Source organism: Equus caballus, chromosome 15 (assembly GCF_041296265.1).
Source record: "Equus caballus isolate H_3958 breed thoroughbred chromosome 15, TB-T2T, whole genome shotgun sequence".
NCBI lineage: Eukaryota > Metazoa > Chordata > Mammalia > Perissodactyla > Equidae > Equus > Equus caballus.
Window position 1 is genome coordinate 11053599 of NC_091698.1, and position 15449 is coordinate 11069047.

The following is a 15449-nucleotide window of genomic DNA, read 5'->3' on the forward strand; positions in this document are numbered from 1 at the left end:
ATGGGAAAGGAGAAGTGTACTGATGTGACAGAAGCCATTCTCTTTGTATTAGCAGATGCCCCAGATTTGAGGGTTTTCCTCTGCTTGTTGTTTCTTGCCTACTATGGAATCATGATTTTGGGCAATCTGGGCATGATTGCACTGATTTGAGTCAGCTCTAAAGTTCACAGCACCGTGTACTTTTTCCTCAGCCGCTTGTCCTTTTGGATCTTTGTTACTCTGTGATCTTCATGCCAAAGATGCTAGGTAATATATTAAATGAAGACACAGCCATATTCATCCTGGGATGTTCTGTGCAAGTCTACTTGTTTTGCAGGTGTGGCAACTGAAGTTTTCCTGCTAGCTGTGATGACCTATGACTATTTTGTGGCTCACTGGTGTACATGGTCACCAGGCCCTGGAATCTCTGTGTGGAGCTGGTGTCTTGTTGATACCTCTGTGGGACTGTTTTTTCTCCAGCAGACTTATGTTTAGCTCTCGAAATCTCATCCTATATGCCAAATGTGATTAACTGAAGTGATGCCAGCATTGTGACAGAGAGAATCAATCCTTTTGTCTCTCCCTTCTAAGCTACACCTAAACAGACATCCATTAACCAACAGAGGATTCCATGTACAACACAGCAGGATGCCTGAGAGACCCATGCACTTATACATCTGGAAGTGGATATACTGGACCCCTGCAAAGCAGTAGAACTAAGGGAGTGGACCATCTCCCTCACTGGTGGCAGTCATCCAGGACATGGATCCTCACACAGTGGTGGGCATGACTGTGAGAAGATGTGGAGACAGCCTGGCCCATGTGAAAATGCTTTCAGAGTGTTAACCTGGGTTCTGGAAGTGTCCATCATGCCAGAGTGGCCCTACCCTTGCAAATACTCCCCATCAAGCAGCAGCAGGTGAGCCCCTGCAATGGTTCACCACCTAGCCCACTCAAAGAACCCCACCTCTGTGAGTATGATGTACTGGATGCAGAGGTCCACCCACATGTGTGAAACCCACCCACGTGCCAAGCACAATGGCCCCATACACATAAGAGTGACCCACCAAGTGGATAAGGCCTGCCTGCACAAGTACAGAGCATCCAACTGGCACAAGTACGAGCAAATGGGTTGTAAAGAGAAAACATAGACGTTGTCTCTCCCCAAGCATTGGCAGATGGAATCTGAAACCATATACTACCACACATGTGCTGGCAGAGGATCAATTCATGAAAAAACATGAAGAATTACAGCAGCATTGCAGAACTGAAGGAAAACAACGTGTCTGAAAACCAATCCTGAAGTCACAGAAGATTGGAATCTAAATTACAGAGAATTCAAAATAGTCGTTATGAAACTCAGTGAGTTACAAGCAAACACAGAAAGATAGTTCAATGAGCTCAGGAATAAAATTAATAAACGGAAGGAATACCTCACCAAAGAGATTGAAGCCCTTAAAGACATTACGCAGAAATTCTGGATATGAAGAACACAATTAATGAGATTAAAAAAATAATGTAGAAACCATAAAGGAAGACAAGACCTTATGGAACAGATAATAAGTGACCTAGAACATAGAAATCTAGAAAGGCTTCAGATGGAGGAGGAAAGAAACCTAAGACTTAAAAAGAAGAGGAAATTCGTTGAGAAATGTCTGACTCAATTCAGAACACTAACATAGAATTATAGGTATCCCAGATGAAGAAGAGAGGGAGAAAGCAGCCAAGAGCTTGTTCAAAGAAATAATAGCTGAGAACTTCCCAAACCTGGGGAAGAAAGTGGATGTACAAGTACATGAAGCCAGTAGAAGTCCTAACTACCTCAATGCAAAAAGACCTTCCCCAAGTCATATACTAAAATTGTCAAAAGTCAGTGACAAAGAAAAAATACTAAGGGCAGCAAGGCAGAAGAAAATAACCTACAAGGAAACCCCTCTCAGGATTTCACCTATTTCATAGTGGAAACCTTAGAGGCTAGGAAAGAATAGAATGATATATTCAAAATAATGAAAAGAAAAAAATTACAACCAAGAATACTCTATCCAGTAAAATCACCCTTACAATAAAATGGGGGAAATAAAAGCATGCACAGATGAACAATGGCTGAATGACTTCATCATCATGAGACTTGCTTATAAGAAATGACAAAGGGAGACCTCCTACCTGAAAGAAAAAGACAAAGATGTACAAAGCTTTGAGTAAGGAGATAAATAGACAGAATCAGAAAATTGCAGCTCACTATCAGAATAGGTTAGCAAACAATTATAACACACAAGATAAAAGGAAAGAGAGCACCAAAAATAACCATAAAAACTTAATTTATGAAAATAGTTACAACACAGAAAAGCAATAATTCCTGACAAAAATAACACAGAAAAGAAAGGGGGAAAGGGAAGGAAAGTGCTTAAACTAATGGAGAAAAGAGGTTACCAGAAAATGGACTATTTCACCTATGAGATATTTCATATAAAACACATGGAAATCATGAAACAAGAAAAAACAGAGCTGAAGAACAAATCGTAAATAAAGAGAAAACCACAAAAGAAAACTGGTAAAATGAAATGACAGCTAGAAATACAAGGGAAAAGAAACAATGGAAATATTGAATACTTGAAAACAAGAGATAAAATGGCAGTATTAAGTTCTCATTTATCAAAAATCAGTCTAAAGGTAAATGGATCAAATTCACGAATCAAAAGACATAATGTCATTGGATGGATTAAAAAAAAAAACTTGTGATTAGCCCAGTGCACAGCAGTTAAGTTCGTGCATTCCACTTCTTGGCGGCCCAGGGCTTGCCGGTTCAGATCCCAGGTGCAGACATGGCACCACTTTTCAAAAGCCATGCTGTGGTAGGCATTCAACGTATAAAGTAGAGGAAGATGGGCATCAATGTTAGCTCAGGGCCAGTCTTCCTCAGCAAGAGAAGTATTGTCAGTAGTTAGCTCAGGGTTAATCTTCCTCAAATAAAATTAAATAAAAAACAAAAATATGAGCCTGCGTTTGTCAGCTTTAAAGATAAACACAGGCTCAGAATTAAGGGGACAGATGGATGCAAAACAAAGCATGTGTAGCTAAACTTGTATCAGACAAAGCAGACTTCAAGATAATAAAAAGATAATAGGTGACAAAGAGGGGCAGTGCAAAGTGATAAGAGGAACATTCCACCAAGGGGACATAACACATTAATATATATGCACCTAATACAGGAGCACCAAAGTATATAAAGCAACTGTTAACAGAACTAAAGGGGGAAATTGACGGCAACACAATAATAGTAGGGAAACTCAGCAACTCAATTAGGTCAATGGATAGATCATCCAGATAAAAGTCGACAAGGAAACACTGGACTTAAATGAAACACTAGACCAGATAGACTTAATAAATACATATAGAACATTCCCTCCAAAGGCAGCAGAATATATGTTCTTCTTAAGTGCAAATGGAAATTCTCAAAGACAGATGATATATTGGGAAACAAGGCAAGCCTCAACATATTTAAGATTGAAACTACATCAAGTATTTGTCCAAACTCAACGGTATGAACCTAGAAATGCACTACATGAAAAAAGCTGGGAAAGTCACAAATATGTGGAGAATAAATAACATACTACTGAACAACCATTGGATCAATAAAGAAATCAAAGGAGAGATAAGCAAATACCTGGAGACAAATGAAGGCGAAAACATAGCCTACCAACTGTTAGGGAATGCAACAAAAGCAATACTAAGAAAGAAATTTACAGCATACAGGTCTACCTCAACACACAAGAAAAATCTCAAATAAGTAACATTAAACTAAACCTAAAACCTAAAAGAACTAGAAAAAGAAGAACAAACAAAGCCCAAAGTCAGGAGAAGGGAAATAAAAATTAGAGCAGAAATAAATGTGTAATCTGTGCAGAAACTAATATATAATACTGCACACATGAAATTACACAATGTTATAAGCCAATATGACCTCAATAAAAAAATAAAATTAACAAATTAAAAATGCATTTATGTTTCAATGTGTTCCCTGTCTTATCTTTTGCTTGCTCTGATGTCACTATGAATAAACTGCTGCTATACATTGTGGCCACTTTCAATGAGAGTATCACCATCTTGATCATCCTCACCCACTTGTTTATTCTCATCGGCATCCTGAGGATGCACTCTATAGAGTCAAAGTGCAAAACCTTTTCAACCCGTGCCTCCTACCTTATAACCATCATTGTCTTCCACAGAACAATCCCTTTTATTTATTGCTGGCCCATTTCTGGCAACAGGATGGATACTGACAAAGTGGCCATGATATTCCACAGTGTGATGATTCCCCTGCTGAATCCTATGATTATAGCCCAAGGAACAGGGAATGAAGGCAGCTCTCAGAAAAGCAGGGGGCTCCAAAATAATTTCATAGAGAAGATTTTCTTAGTAGGACTCAGCATCCCAAAGCGGGGGCTGGTGGAGGGATAAGTCAATGGGCTTCAGTGTTGGAGAGGAGATAACAGTCAAGAGGCAGATAGTTATAAGTCAGTCTTTTGATTCACTCATCTTTATGCCTCTTTCATTTACAAGGGTAAGATTGAGCATATTTCAAAATTTTCAGCCTACTTCTTTGGGTTCATTCAACCTACAATGATTCAAATGACTATGGGTAATGACAATTAAGACACTCACATTTAGTTTACTGTAAACTCTTCAAAAGCTTAATAAAGAACTGACGAAAATCACATTTTATTTTAGTATCCATCACAGAAACTGATTCAAGACAAAATTGAATTCCTGTTATTTTACAATGAAGAGCACAGCTTTGTCAGTTTATGCACAGAATTAGATTCCTGTATGTGTATATGTCCTGTTGGTTGCTTACTTCTTGCTTCCTTTATTATTTTCATTGTTGTCATTGCAAGGTCCAGTGTTTTTGGGACTTCAGATCGTGTCTGAACAGTGGAGACATTAATAATAATTATTTCACAGAAATCTTAGGAAAATTAAATCACATGTCATGTGGAAAGAGTTTAGAATAATCCCTGGCATATAATTATTTCTCTGTTTCCGCCTCTATCTCTAAGTCTCTGTGTCTCTCTGTTTCTCTCTCATATATTTGATTGTAGGTGTTATATGTATATACATTGCAGTCACTTAATAACCATTGTTATGAGTGGCAGCTAATCTGACCTCAGTGTATTTTTTCACTTTATCTTTCACTTCTTATCTCCATGCTTCTTTTACAATAGTGTGGATCAAATGCTCAATGTGATGATAAGTGGACTTCTAAATTCTGTTTATGTTCTTTGCTCTTGATCAATGACCTTTTTCACCCTTCCTCTATGTTTCTAAACCACAATTCTTCATTCAAACCTGATTCACATGCACCATTTAGAAATTGGGAAGAGAGTGAGACAGAGGCATAAATCCCTGAATTCCATTGCATGAATTATTGAATCTTAGAGATTTAGATATAGCATTAAACTTTATTCCTATATTTTGTGTGTGTTCCAATAAAATTATATATTCAAAGTACGTAAAACAGCAAGAAAAAGAGTGTAAAAAGGATTACCCCATAATAATATATGTTTGGATTTAATAAAACTTCGGAAAATGTATTAATGCTGATTCTATCCAAGAGATAAAACTATATCTATGTCAACCTAAAAATTAAGGATAGAGGAGAAAAAGAAAAAAAAAGAGAAATTCAATATATGGAAGAATTTAATGTTCAATAATTTTAAACTCTTCTCTGTGAGGTTTCTATTCATACATTTTGCTCATATTTCCACTGGATGTGAATGATTTTCATAATAATTTACAAGATGATTTACATTTAAAAAAGTAACCTCTAAAGATATTTACAAATATAATTTCATGATGCTACTTAATTTTATGTATTAGGCATGCTTTTTTATATGTAGTCTACATTTTTTATGTACTTACATTAAATTTTGGACAACTTGAATAAAATGAGGTGAAAATGAATCTTGCTCCATTCGACATGTTATCTCAAATTTGTATGAATTTTTAACTTAAATTAGTATTAAATTTATTGTTTTTTAATTTATTTGGTATATTTTTGCTGAATGAATGAATGCTTACATTCACTACAATTACAAGTAATTGTCCAACTCACTTTCCCAAACAATATACTAATGTTTACAACACCTCTTATTGAGATTATTTTCCTTCCCTTTTGGTGTGTAATATATCCATTACCATATTTAAATTATTTAGTAAAAATTATGTTCTCAGAGTTGATCTTTCTGCCAGATCCTGGATAATATCCCACAATCTCAACTTTATCTTCTGTAGTAAATAATAAGGGGTATATTATTTTATAATGTTATTTAAAATACAAAATTTTTGCTGCAAGATACACTTGTATTTTGAAAGACTGTAAAATATTCTACCATTCTCCTATTAGCCATTAGCATGGACATGGACAGGACGGTGTCAAGATGGTGTTGTAGGTGGAATTTGAACTCATCTCTTCCCACAAATACAACAAATTTATGACTACTCTTGTAACAATTCCCCCCGAGAGAGAGCTGAAAATTGGATGAGAAGAAGCCCTACAGAAAGCGACAATGCTGACTGAGGTTGAAGAGGCAGAAATATCTTTCTGGAAAGAAAAAAGCCAGCTTTTAGCCATGGGAAATTCATGGCTGGCTGGAGCAATCTTAAGGTACAGAGCCCTCCTTCAAGGAGGGGGGGATGTCAGCGGGGGAGCATTACCACAATAAGGACCTTTTGGGCTGCTTAGTATATAGCGGGTCATCCCCTATTTTTCCATTTTAATTTGATAAGGGTTTGCTATTATGGATGGTACTAAGATGAGCATTTTTAGGTGTCCCCTGGCACACATGTACATGCAGTTCTGCTGGATACATATGTAAAGTAGGATCCTCAAGGTGAAGGTAGGCTCTTTTCTGCTTGGGATACCAATTCACATGTCAGCATGGAATGAGAGCTCCCATGCCTTTACATCTTCCATGTACTTTCTATGGTTAGTCTATTTAAATGGTCATTACTCTGATGGGTGTATCATGATCTCATTTGTTTTAAAGCCATGGATCGCATTTGCATTTGTCTTGTTACTATTGGGTTATTTTCTTTTATTTTCTGGCCATTGGGATTATCCATTTTTGTAAAGTACTTCAAGTTTCTTCCCAATTTTTCTCCTGAGTTTTCTGGTTTTTATTTGGAGCATTTCTTTATAAAGGATACAGTTAAATGCTTTGTGCTGAAAAATTTCACTTATGTGAATGACATTTAAATGAAGATCATTTCTTAATGCTGTTCAATTTATTAATCTGTACACTATGGCTCACAATTAAAGAATTCATCCATCAATGTCATGAAGATCCTTTAAAATCTTTATTGTGTTGGGTCAGCCTCATGACTGAGTGGTTAAGTTCATGTGCTCTGCTTTGGTGGTCTTGAGTTTTCTGGTTTGGATCCTGGATGAGGACCAACAAACCACTCATCAAGCAATCCTTTGGCAGCATCCCACAGAGAAGAACCAGAATGACATACAACTAGGTTATACAACTATGTATTGGGGCTTTGGGGAGAACAAAAAGAGGAAGATTGGCACCAGATGTTAGCTCAGCACCAATCTTCCTCACCAAAACCATACTTAAAAAAAAGAACCGAGATATACTTCAACCAATCAACCAATCAATATGTAAACAGATGAAATTAAAGAAAAAAACTTTATGGTATTTCCTTTCATATTTAGATTTACAAACTAACAGGGCTTTTTTTTTTTTTTTTTTTTGTAAATGATATGAAGATCTGAGCAGAGATTTCTCCAAAGAAGATATATAGCTGGCCAACAGGCACGAGAAAAGATATTCAACATCATTAGCTAATTAGCTATCAGGGAAATGCAAATCAAAACTACAATGAGATATCACCACAGGTCAGAATGGCTATAATTAATAAGACAGGAAACAACAAATGTTGGAGAGGATGTGGAGAGAAGGGAACCCTCATACACTGCTGGTGGGAGTGAAAACTGGTGCAGCCACTATGGAAAGCAGTACACGGTATCCTCAGAAATATAGAATAGATCTACCATATGGTCCAGCTATCCCACTGCTGGGTATTTATCCAAAGAACTTGAAAATGCAAAGGCATAAAGATACTTGCACCCCTATGTTCATTGCAGCATTATACACAATGGCCAAGACTTGGAACCAACCTATGTGCCCATCAAGGGATGAATGGATAAAGAAGATGTGTTATATATGCATAATGGAATACTACACAGCCATTAGAAATGATGAAATCTGGCCATTTTGACAACATAGATAGTCCTTGAGGGTATTATGCTAAGTGAAATAAGTCAGAGGGAGAAAGTCAAATACCGTATGATCTCACAAATAAGTAGAAGATAAAAAGAACAACAAACAAACACATAACAACAGAGTTTGGGTTGGTGGTTACCATAGGGGAAGAGGCGAATGGGGAGGACAAAAGGAGGATTAGGCACACATGTGTGGTGATGGACTATAATTCCTTTTTGGGTGGTGACCATGATGTAATCTACACATAATTTGAAACATACTGAAATGCACATCTGAAAGCGGTATAATTTTATAACCCAATGTTACTGCAATAAAAAGAAATGTGGTATTTTCTTTCATATTTAGGTTTACAACTAAACGGACTTTTCTTTTCTTCGTAAATGGTATGAAGGTCAAATTCTCCTTTTTTGTGTATTTACATGTAATTTACTTAGAACTATTTCTTAGAAGACCATTCTTTTCTCTACAGTTCTTTTCTCTAGAGTTCTGAAGTGCCACCTTCTTCATAGATCAAGTGTGCCCCTTTATACTGGGTGAGTGTTGGGTAAGTATTTTTAGTATCAACTTGTGTTTTCTTCTTTTATACAGAAATAAGTTGATTTTTGTTTATTGATCGTATTTAGAAAACGTTAAATTCATTTATAAACTCTATTAATTTCATTGTAAATTCTGGAATATATTCTTTATCTACATATAAATATCATCTGACAATAATAATCTCCTTTTTTCTCCACTTCTTGGTCTGTGCTTAATTATTTTCTTTTTCTCTCTTATTTCTTTTTCTACTTAATCATATGTAAAATTATGTTCTCTAGATGAGAGTCTTATTGGTGAGATAAATTAGGTGCACTTACTTTTAGTTGTGGTGAGAAGATATCTTTTAATCTCTGATTCCTCAAAATAAATTAAATACCACTCAATTATTGCAAATTCAGCTCCATTCACATGATTGTATTTGATTTATTTCATTATTTTATTTTAAATCATCTTCATAATGTAATTTTTTATTTTTAACTATTTATCCACAGTAGAATAAAAATTACACAAAACTGGACTGCTGTCTCTCTAATGCATCATTGTAACCAAATCATATAGAAATGCAAAGCCATTTTATACATTCTGGATTAGACTGGTCACCATCTGAATACTCCTGAGTGACCAGAGTCAATGCCACATGAAACAGAATAATCACCCAGATACACCCTGCTGGAATTCCTGACCCAAGAAATACAAGAAAGTGCTGTTACTCTAAGCCAAAAAGTTCTTGAGTAATTTTTTATGAGCAGTAGAAAACTGGAACATAAGAATTCCATAATTGTTAAAAAACCAACTTTCTTCATAGCTTTTCTTCCATTATTCCTGTAGATCGGCACCATATAGAGCCATTTAACCATCAGTAACTCTCATTGAATATTCTTTCCTTTGAAATTATTGCCTTAATTCATTTGAATTTAGCCCTTTTTTCAGACGGTGTTACTGATGCCATGATATGTACTTAGAAAACCAAAGAACTAGCTGGATAAGTTAAGGCTATGCAAAAAATAGTAGTTTGAACAAGTATTGTGTTAAAGGAGAGAGAGATTGAAAAAAAAACCCTCCACTCATCATTTGCCAATCCAGTTTCATTGAAATAGATCCAAATGAGTTGCCATTATTTTAATGGGAAACGTGAAGAAAAAATCTTGGTTCTCTTAATGGTAACTTACTGATATTTGTTTGTTTAGGGACTATAATAATTCTGTCTTTTCAAGTGTCATCATTATCAACCAGTAAGATAACAAAAGAATGCACTGAATACCCTTAGCATCTTGATTGTAATTTCTATTGATATTCTCCAGCAAAATAATTAATAATTCAGTCAAGAAATCTTGGGGAATAGGTTATTCCACATAGGGGCAAAATAGTTAAATCCACATCAAATTACTTCTCTGAAAAATCAAAGATGCATTGATATTTTTTCCATTAGTAAAGAATAATGTATAAAACCCTGGGGATGTCACCCTTAATATGGAATATCTTTCTATTTCTTTATGCCTTCCTCAATTTCTTTCAGTACTGACTTATAGTTTTCAGTGTACAGGTCTTTCACCTCTTTGGTTAAGTTTACTCCTACGTATTTTATTCTTTTCTTTTTCTTGCAATTGTAAATGAAATTTCATTCTTCGTTTCTTTTTCTGCTAGTTCCTTGTTAGTATCTAGAAATGCAACTGATTTTTTAAACTGATTTTGTACCCTGAAACTCTGCTGTAGTTGTTGATTATTTCTAGTAGTTTTCCGGTGGATCCTTTAGGGTTTTCTATGTATAGAATCATATCATCTGCAAATAGTGAAAGTTTCACTTCTTCCTTTCCAATTTGGATTCCTTTTGTTTGTTTTACTTGCCTAATTGCTCTGGCCAATACCTCCAGTTCTATGTTGAATAGGAGTGGCAAGAGTGGGCATCCTTGTCTTGTTCCAGTCCTCAGAGGGATGGCCTTCAGTTTTTTGCCATTAAGTATGATGTTCGCTGTGGGTTTATCATATATGGCCTTTACTATGTTGAGGTAGTTTCCTTCTATATCCATTTTATTGAGAGTTTTTATCATGAATCGATGGATCTTGTCACATGATTTCTCTGCATCTATAGAGATGATCATGTGAGTTTTATTTCTCATTTTGTTAATGTGGTGTATCACATTGATTGATTTGCAGATGTTGAACCATCCCTGTGTTCCTGGAATGAATCCCACTTGATCATGGTGTATGATTCTTTTAATGTATTGCTGTATGCGGTTTGCCAATATTTTGTTGAGAATTTTTGCATCTAAATTTCATCAGTGATATTGACCTATCGTTTTCCTTCTTTGTGTTTTACTTGTCTGGTTTTGGCATCAGGGTAATGTTGGCCTCATAGAATATGTTAGGAAGTGTTCCAGCTTCTTCAATCTTCCAGAACAGTTTGAGAAGAATAGGTATTAAATTTTCTTTTAATGTTTGGTAAAATTATCCAGAGAACCATCTGGTCCTGGACTTTTGTTTTTTTGGGAGGTTTTTGATTACTGTTTCAATCTCTGTTCTTGTGCTTTGTCTCCTCAGATTCTCTGTTTCTTGTTGGTTCAGGTTTGGGAGGTTGTATAAGTCTAGGAATTCATTCATTTCTTCTACATTATCAAATTTGTGGGCATATAGCTTTTCATAGTATTCTCTTATAAGCCTTTGTATTTCTGCAGTATCTGTTGTAATTTGTCCGTTTTCATTTCTAATTTTATTTATTTGAGCCTTCTTTCATTTTTATCTTGGTGAGTTTGGCTAAAGGTCTGTCATTTTTTTCTTATCTTCTCAAAGAACTAGCTCTTAGTTTCACTGATCCCTTCACTGTTCTTTTAGTCTCTGTTTCATTTATTTCTGCTCTGATTTTTATTATTTCCCTCCACCTGCTGACTTTGGGCTCTGTATGCTGTTCTTTTTCTAGCTCTGTTAGATGCATTTTAAGACTAGTTATTTGAGATTTTTAGTGCTTGTTGAGGTGGGCCTGTATTGCTATGAATTTCCCTCTTATGACTGCTTTTGCTACATCCCATAAGAGTTGGTATGTTGTATTTTCATTTGCATGTTTTCTCCAGGTATTGTTTAATTTCCCCTTTGTTTTCTTCGAGGATCCAATGATTTCTCAATAGCATGTTCTTTAGTCTCCACATATTTCTGACTTTTCCAGTTTTGCTCTTGGGGCTGAGTTTTAGCTTCATAGTACTGTGGTGAGAAAAGATGATTGGGATGATTTCAATCTTCTTGGGTTTATTGAGGCTTGCCTTGTTGCTCAACATATGGTCTATCTTTGAGAATGTTCCATGTGCACTTGAGAAGAAGTATATTCTGCTGTTTTTGGATGGAATGCTCTATGTATGTCTAGTAAGTCCCTCTGGTCAAGTGTGTCATTTATATCTAGTATTTCCTTGTGGACTTTTTGTCTGTATGATCTGGCCATTGAAGTAAGAGGGCTGTTGAGGTCCCCTAGGATTATTGTGTTGCTTTTAATTTCTCCCTTCAGGTCTGTTAGTAATTGCTTTATGTACTTTGGTGCCCCTGTGTTAGGTGCACATATCTTAATAACTGTTATATCCTCTTGGTGAAATGTCCCTTTTATCATTAGATAATGCCTCTGTTTGTCTCTCATTGTCTTTTTCAACTTGAAGTCTGTTTTTTTTTTTAAATAAAAGTATGTCAACACCAGCTTTCTTTTCTTTGCCCTTAGCTTGGAGTATTGCCTCCCATCCCCTCACTCTAAGCTTATGTTTGTCTTTGTAGCTGAGGTGTGTTTCCTGGAGTCAGCATATTGTTGGATTTTGTTTTTTAATCCATCCAGCTAATCTGTATCTTTTGATTGGAGAGTTCAGTCCATGCACATTTGGAGAGATTGTTGTTATATGAGGGCTTAACGCTGCCATTCTATCTCTTGTTTTCTAATTGTTCTATGTTTCCACTGGTTATCTTCCTTTGTATTTCTGACTGCATTTTATTTTGTTGGTTTTCTTAGGGGGATTTCTCAGTTGTCTTTCTTTTTGTGAATTGTTGCTCTGTTCTGATTTTTGTTTAGTGGTTACCATGAAGATTGTATGAGAGATATTGGAGATGAGATTGCCATTCTTCTTATAGCCGCTTGTCTCCATTAACCAAAGCAGGTTCTTTCCCTTTCCTCTCCCCTTCTGAGTAATTGCTGTTACAAATTGTTCTGTTTTTAATTTTGTGAGTTTGTTGCTAATTTGAAGTGTTTATCATTACTTTTGATGCTTTCTCTCCCTTTCTCTTTTAAGTTGTAATTGAGCCTTTGCCTCCATGTTATACCAGAGAGCTGCATGTTTCTGATCATGTATACTTTTCTCCTTGCTTGGAGTTTTTTAGACCTTTGCCTTTTTGTTGCCATTGTATTAGCATCTTTAATTATTTCTTGTAGGGGTTGTCTAGTGCTGATGAACTTCGTCAGCTTTTGTTTATCTGGGAAAGCTTTTATTTCTCCATTGTATCTCAATGAAAGTTTCACTGGACAGCACATTATTGGATGAAAGGTTTTGTCTTTCAGTGTTTTGAATATATCATTCTATTCTCTCCCAGGCTGTAGGGTCTCTGCTGAGAAATACACTGACAGCCTGATAGGGTTTCCTTTCTAGGTTATTTCCTTCTGCTTTACTTTTCCTAATATTCTTTCTTTATCCAGAACGTTTGCCAGATTTACTATTATATGCCTTGGAGAGGGTCTTTTCTCATTGATAAAGTTGGGTGTTCGATTAACTTTGATTACCTGTAAATCTGAAACGATCCTCATGTTTGTGAAGTTCTCAGCAATTATTTCTTTGAACAAGCTCTCTGCTCATTTCTCCCTCATGTCTCCCTCTGGGATATCTATAATCCTTATGTTGCTTTCTCTGATTGAGTCAGACATTTCTCAAAGAGTTCCTACATTTTTTTAAAACATCTTATTCTGTCTCCTTCTCCACCTGTAGAATTTCTCCATTTTTATCCTCAAGAAGACTAACTCTTTCCTCCCTAAGATAAATTCTATTTATTAGCAATTCTAGATTATTATTTATTTCATTAATTGTATTTTTCATATCTAGAATTTATGCTTGTTTCTTTTATAGTTTGAATCTCTTTGGTGAAGAGATTCATTTTATTACTGAACTCCCTGAATTGTCTTTATGTTTTTTTTGTAAGTCATTGAGTTTACTTATGATGGCTATTTTGAATTATCTTTCATTTAGGTTGTATATTTCTGTGTCTTCAGTGTTGGTTTCTGGAGAATTGTCATTTTCCTTCTGGTCTTAATTGTTGCTGAAGTTTCTCATAGTGTTTGATGAACTATTCTTTTGTCAGGGCATTTGTGGTATTCTTAGGATGCAGATTCCCTTTGTTACTGCTATGGGGGAGAAGGAGCAGTGTTTCTGGCCAACCCCCATCTGCTGGGAGCTGTGAAGCCTTTATGGGTGCTTTCCCAAGCCTGGGATTCATTCAGGCATCTGTGTAGACTGTTCTTGTTGGGAAGGCCTTCCTCACTAGGCAAGGGCCACTCTTTGGGGCCTCAGGGGTGCTCTGAGCTCCTCCTCCCTGCCAGCAAATGATCACCAGAGGGCTAAAAGCTACTGGGCTTATTCCAGCAGCTTCCTGGGACATGTTCCCTCTTTGGGAGTGCATCTGCAGAATGAGCACTTGCACAAGCCTGGGAAGCATTTGCCCAAGTGTGAAAATCAGCTGAGGTCCCTGTTTGCCATCTGCAATCCATGGGGGCCACTGAGCTGGCAGGGCTTCCCTGCTGGGATGAGGCAGATCCTGCTCCTTTATGGCACAGGGGTGTGGTGGGCTCCTTCTTTCTGCCAGGAAAGGGACCATGAGTGTGGGCTAAAGGTTAGCACCTTCTCCTCTTATGATTTCCCTGCTGCATGTTCCCACTTTTCAGGTGCTTGCACCAGATTGGAAAGCATTTGTATGCATGCACAAGGCTACCAAGGAGAGAGCAGTGTGTGCTCACTTATCTCTGCCTCTTCCTGGGGGTTCAGTCCATCCACCCTCAGATGTATAGCTGCGTGTGTCTCTGAGGTGCCCTGTTGTGCTGCTGGGTTTCCTCTGTTGGTCAGTGAGTGTCCATTAGTTGTAGTTCAAAAGGTGGAGAGACAAAGAGAACACCTCACTCTGCCATGTTGCTGATGTCACTCCAGTTTTTATGTTAAGGTTTAAGATTCATTTTGAGACACGTCTTACATATGGTACACAGAATGAGTGAATGTCTGTTGTGGCATTAGGCTATTCTATATATTCTGCATCATTAAAAAGAAACAAAGATGGTCTTTCCTCTATGGATTTCCCTTAGAAACTTTGTGAAAAATCAATTGAGTATGTTGTATGAATGCATTTCTGAAGACTGTATTCTGTTCTGTAAATTTAGATGGCTACCTTTTCATCAATGCCACACTCTCCAGATTATTATTGCTTTCTGATCAATCTTTAAATCAAATTTTATGAGTCTTTCAACACTATTCTAATTTTTCATAACTGTTTTGATTGCCTTAGTTCCTTTGCATTTTCATAGAAGTCATAGAATAACCTTATCCATATTTCCATAAATGCTTCTTCAATTATGGTTAGAGTTACTTTGACCATATACATCATTTGAGATTGTGTTTCATTAATAGATACTTTGTTCCCAATTGA

At 36.4% G+C, this 15449-nt stretch overlaps 1 pseudogene; it reads left to right on the plus strand.

The window, feature by feature from the left end:
* LOC138917788 (olfactory receptor 5L1-like) lies at positions 1-4381 on the plus strand (annotated as a pseudogene).
* The last annotated feature ends 11068 nt before the right edge of the window (positions 4382-15449 follow it).